Genomic DNA, 6,405 nt, shown 5'->3' on the forward strand with positions numbered 1-6,405 from the left:
TGGAGTTTAATTTAGATAAATGCGTGGTGCTGCATTTTGGGAAAGCAAATCTTAGCAGGGTTTATGCACTTAATGGTAAGGTCCTGGGGAGTGTTGCTGAACAAAGAGACCATGGAGTGTAGGTTCACAGCTCCTTGAAAGTGGAGTTGCAGGTAGATAGGGTAGTGAAGAAGGCATTTGGTATGTTTTCCTTTATTGGTCAGAGTATTGAGTACAGGAGTTGGGAGATCATGTTGAGACTGTGCAGGACATTGGTTAGGCCACTTTTGGAATACTGTGCAATTCTGTTCTCCTTCCTACCGGAAGGATGTTGTGAAACTTGAAAGGGTTCAGAAAAGATTTACAAGGATATTGTCAGGATTGGAGGATTTGACCGATAGGAAGAGGTTATGTAGGATGAGGCTGTTTTTCCTGTAGCGTTGGAGGTTGAGGGGTGACCTTATAGAGGTTTATAAAATCATCAGGGGCATGAATTTGATAAATAGACAAAGTCTCTTCCCTGGGATGGGGGAGTCCAGAACTAGAGGCATAGGTTTAGGGTGGGAGGGGAAAGATATAAAAGAGACCTAAGGGGCAACTTTTTCATGCAGAGGGTGGTACATGTATGGAATGAGCTGCCAGAGGAAATGGTGGAGGCTAATACAATTGCAACATTTAAAAGGCATGTGGATGGGTATATGAATAGGAAGGGTTTGGAGCGATATGGGCCGGGTGCTGGCTATTGGGATTAGATTGGGGTGGGATACCTGTTTGACATGGATGAGTTGGACCAAAGGGTCTGTACATTTGCTGTACATTTCTGTGCCTCTGAATTCCAGTAAGTATAAGGCCAACTTACACAACCTCTCCTCATAAAGAAATGCATCAATATCCAGAATCAACTAAGTGAACTTTCTCTGCATTACCTCCAACAACCAGCTATCTTTCCTTAGATAAGGGGAACAAAACTGTGACCCAGATGTGGCCTGACATGTCCCTTGTATAGTTTTAGCAAGACTTCCCATTTTCATATTCCATTCCCTTTGAAATACAGGCCAGCGAGCCATTTATCTTCCTTATTACCCAAATCGCATTTTGCTGCAACTTTCTGCAGTCTTTTCCCATTGAAAGAATATTCAGCTTTTCTGTTCTTGCTAAATGCAACATACTTAAAACCATTTTAAAAGGGTTTTGGATTTTAAGTTGGGAACTCTGCTCTTATTTTCTCAAGTTTCAAGCTAATACTGCTTAGAAAAGTGAAATATGCCAGTATACCTACTTTTTTGAGTTGAATAATGGATTTTGGAAGCAGTACAATAAAATAATGCAAGCATTTTAATATCTATACAATGAACAAAGAGTCTATTGATTAAAGTTGAATGTTGCAGGAACTGCACTCATCCTGTCTTCTATGTCAAAGAAAAATAATTTGGCTTGAGTTAATAAATGTGATTGTTTGAAAAGTCTTTGCATGGTAATTTGCAAAATGTTCACTTTTGATGGTGGATTGATTGCACAATACTGTATTGCAATTCTTTACACAGATATCTTTAACAATATCAGGTTGGCTTAAGGATATGAGGTTAGGAGATAGCTTTGACAGAACACAGGTTCAAGATGTAAGCTTTTGATAAAAATGTGTTGAAACCTCAGCACGAAGTGTAAGTTCTCTAACTTTGAGGTCTCAAGTCGAATATACTGAAGAAGGAGCAAAACAAAATAATTTTTTAAAAGATCACACAATCCCCTACCAAAACATGAGCAGTGGAAATTTGATGCATCAGTTGGCCTGACTGGCTTATGTAACAAGCAAAGATGTACACCAATGATCTAGTGTTGGCCAGCGTTACGGAAAAGAAAATGGTGTCATATACCAGGAACCATGAACATCTGATTACCTTTCTGATGTGTGAAGAAATATTTTCTTAGTAAATGATTGACACATCATGAGGCACAAATTCTGGCATTCATGTGTATTCTGCATAAAGTTAGAGACTTTGAGCTTGATCTTGACATTAATAGGGTGGCAAAAGCGACAAGATCAGACAACAAAACCCAAATACTTTACAACCCTGGATAAGGCCCACATATCAATGCAGTCCAGCTGATGACCAGTAACTTATTTTATTCAAATAAACCAAGTTTGAAATCTGAGGTATTTACTAAGAGAAAAAAATCACAAGATGCTACCGTTTGAGAGCATGGATTCAAAAAAGAAGTTGCCGTAATGGTAACAATGAAACATTTGTTGCTTATCCCTTAGCCTACATGAAACTCCAGATCTATAAGGTGGTTGTCTCTGAAGTCCCCTCTGAAATGGCCTAGCAAGTCACTCAATTGCATCTAATCACTGCAAGATCTGATAAGGCATTAGATTGGACAAACCAAGCAGCATCGACCTAGGCACTAGAAATGACAAAGGCACATACAGAGAACCCTATGAAGTCGTCCTTACTCATGTCTCGGGCTTTTGTTGTAAATGGGTGAGCTATCCCCCCAAGCTAATCGAGCAACATCCTGGTCCAGCCATTCTCACAAAATCATACCAAAACCACAACATCGCAAGCACAATTATCACCATCGCTGTGAACATCCTATCCCACCAACAAGGCAGATCCACCAAAGCTTAGCAGCACAAGGAATACAATCAGCAAAGAGTTGCACTGGGAGCCCTCAGAATTGGCAGTGGGCTAGTGAACTCTCGTGGTAACAGGTCAAACATGAACAATAGAAATCTCTTGCCAATTACAACCTAGCAGCTACAATTATAAAAATGTGCACACGTATGGACAGGGCATTGTTATCTGCGTCACCAAAAGTGTTCTCAACGAGTTTCTTCTTTCTTTCTCTCCCATTATGCCTTAATGCACTCCTTGCATCTGCAGCATGGGTGGAGGATGCCTGCTCTACACTGGAGCCCATTGGCCCAGGAGATTTGGCTGGGAGCAACTGGGGGATTTTGTGTCTGGACAGACCAGACTTTCCGAGGTGAGTTGACCTTCCTTGGCTTGACCTTCCAAGGATTAGAGCGGAACAAATAGGATGATAGTACAGCCCCTAGCTATCTTTGGAATGGCCTGAGTGATGTTTTCTGCTTGGCCTGCATGTGTTGCCCTCCAGCCGGGTGCCTCCTGTCATTGCCTTGTCTCCTTGTGAGGAAGAGCCACCTGGAGTTTGTGTGTCAAGTTCATCAACCCCCTGTTGCTATTCCTTCGGGCCAGAGAGCTAATGACTGGGGCATGACTTGCTTGGAGTTGCCTTCCCACACATCTGACGGTCCTGGGCCTGGCTCCCCATTGCAGCTACCACCCCGTCCATGGAGACAGACAATCACATAGCTCACTGCAGCTCCCACACACCCGTGTGCTGATCCTCCCTGTGCCTGAAGAGAAAGTTCCTGATTACTGATACTTCAGTGACCTCTCCTGCCTGGGCCAGAGCAGATGGGAGTCTCTGGCCATCTTCTGAGTGCCAGGGGCAGCTGCGGAGCTGTTGCAGTGCGGTGATTCCCAGATTGTGGTCTCACACTTCCTAAGCCCAGCATTCTCACTGAGGTGTCAGTATCTGAGCTGGTGGGGGTGCATCAGGCATCCTAGTTGATGCTTGCTCTGAGAGCTCAATATTCCCATTCTCCAAGATTTCAGGAGACTTGATCATTTCATTGCGGATGTACTTGGACGAGATTAAAGGTGTCATGGCCAGTGGTTACAAGTGATGTTGAATGAATGACAATTATAATGAGTTTAATATAAGAGTTACAGTGGAATGAGGAGTGGTATTTATGTTATTGATGAGGTATCGGTATCACTGCATCCCTGCAAGAGAAGTCCTGGTCTTCTCCTGGAAGAGCAGGGATTTTCTCCTCAGATGGTGTGAGGAGTCTAATGATTGGCTCTTCTCCAACCAAGATATCTCTCTGTGGTCAGTTATGGCTATCTCCTCCTCTGATGAGGGAAATTGAATGAAATGGAAGTGGGCAACACTGGTTATTTGAGCTGGTGCGGATGGTGGGAAGGTGTTCCAAGGTAGTGAGGACGTCTTGCAGAGATCACACAGGATCAATGGTCTGAGAGGTTATTTGGGGTGGGGGTGGCAGTATAGAGTGAGTGAGGCAAGCTTTTGTTGTCAGTAGTGATAGTAGCAGAACATGAGTCTTGGTAGGAGGTGGGTGCAGTAGAAGAGAGAGATTAGGTGTGTGGTATCAGAGAGAAGATTGTAGGACATATTCTGGCACAGCAGAGACAATCATCAACTTATGGAGCTGTTGGCGGTTCCTGTAGACCATGGATGTGGCATTGACCCAGGTGGCAACTTCAGACCAGGCCACCAGGAGCTAGTGGCATGGTCTTCTCCAGGAAGAGGACTCCTGTCCTTTGCACCCATCTCTTGACCAGGACCTCTACATCCCTGTTGGAGAACTGAAGTTCCATTGTATCCTTCTCCACCATATTCAGGTTCTGATGGTCAACAAGCAGGCAGCTTCAAAATGCCGCCAATGCTTGTCTGGGTACACAACAGCCTTTTGAAAATGGCGCAGGAGCAACAGATGCCAAACTTTCAGCAGATATCCACTGAGTGGTGAGTTCTTTGGAAACAGTGTGAGTTTAGATGGCTCCGGAATTGATGTGACAGATGCCATAGGTGTGAGATAAGTTATTAATAAAGCAGAATCAAGAAGATATAGCGTGATATTAGAACAATGAAAATGTATTATTGCCAAGTCTAATGTACACAATGCTACACTACAGATTTTTTTTATGTTTTCCAATAAGGTGATCAAGACTTAGAACACAACTTTCTTCATTTTTGTTTCGCTAATCATAAAATCCCTACAGTGTGGAAACAGGGCCATTTGGCCCAACAAATCCACACTGACCTCTGAAGAATAACCCACCCAGACCCATTCCCCTACATTTACCCCCTAACTGATGCATCTAACCTACACATCCCTGAACATTATGGGCACATTATTTAGCATCACCAATTCACCTAATCTGCACATCTTTGGATTCTGGGGAGGAAACCGGAGCACCTGGACGAAACCCAGTCAGACACAGACAGTGCCCATAGCTGGAATCAAACTCAGGTCCCTGGCACTGTGAGGCAGCAGTGCTAACCACTGAGCCACTGTGTCACCCACCAAAATATAGGAACAAGTTTTCCAGATCAGTGCTTTGTGAAATTTCATGTCTTCTAGACTAAGATTATTTTTATATAAAGGAGTTCAGTACATATTATGATGCATTTGTCATGCTATAGTTGCTAATACACTTTTTAGACTTGTTCCATAACATCCCTGAACAGCGTATGTTTCAAGTAATTTTCCACAATCTGCTTTGGTCTGTTATTCTGCAAACTGTGAACATCACAGAGGAAGTTGAGCATAGCAGTAATCTCATGCATCGGTGTGAAACTTCAAGTAAATAGATTGCTGAGTCAAGGACTGCAAAATAAAAGTACACTTTGAGCTTTTTCTTCAGGTCCTGAATAGGGTTATCATCTGCCTCTTTTGTGAACCGTTGCCTTTTTCTCTAAGTACAGTCTGGATCTGGTTCAAAGTATATGGTCGCAGATCCAAATCATCATCAGGTACATGTGCTCCAAAAATGATTTCTCAAATACTCCATTGCCCTCACAGTCTGCAATAAATGGAGTCTTGCTTAATACCTTAATAAAATTAAGTCCATCATTCCTTCACGTGAAGTTGGTTGCTAGTCATAGTGATCCCGAGGATGGTGTCATTCCACACAAAAAAGAAACAATATCTTGAAAGTAAAAATGCGTTTTGCAATGGATTGAGCATCTACTTGTGAGCTATTGCAATAATTCCTGTTGTATTATTGTCATAGGAGTTTTCAATTAATAGACAATAGGTGCAGGAGTAAGCCATTCGGCCCTTCGAGCCAGCACCACCATTTATTATGATCATGGCTGATCATCCACAATCAGTATCCTTTTCCTGCCTTATCCCCATAACCCTTAATTCCACTATCTTTAAGACCTCTATCCATCTCTTTCTTGAAAGTTTCCAGAGACTTGGCCTTCACTGCTTTCTGGGACAGAACATCCCATATATCCACTACTCTCTGGGTGAAGGCATTTTTCCTCAACTCTGTTTTAAATGGCCTACCCCTTATTTTTAAACTGTGTCCGCTGGTTCTGAACTCACCCATCAGCGGAAACATGCTTCCTGCCTCCAGAGTGTCCAATCTTTTAATAACCTTATACATCTCAATCAGGTCCCCTCTCATCCTTCTAAACTCAAGTGTATACAAACCCAGTCACTCCAATCTTTCAGCATATGATAGTCCCTCTATTCTGGGAATTGACCTTGTGAACCTACACTGCACTCCCTCAATAGCCAGAATGTCCTTCATCAAATTTGAAGACCAAAACTGCACACAATACTCCAGGTGTGGTCTCACC

The sequence above is a fragment of the Chiloscyllium plagiosum genome, chromosome 13 (genome assembly GCF_004010195.1).
Source record: "Chiloscyllium plagiosum isolate BGI_BamShark_2017 chromosome 13, ASM401019v2, whole genome shotgun sequence".
In the NCBI taxonomy this organism is placed as follows: Eukaryota; Metazoa; Chordata; class Chondrichthyes; order Orectolobiformes; family Hemiscylliidae; genus Chiloscyllium; species Chiloscyllium plagiosum.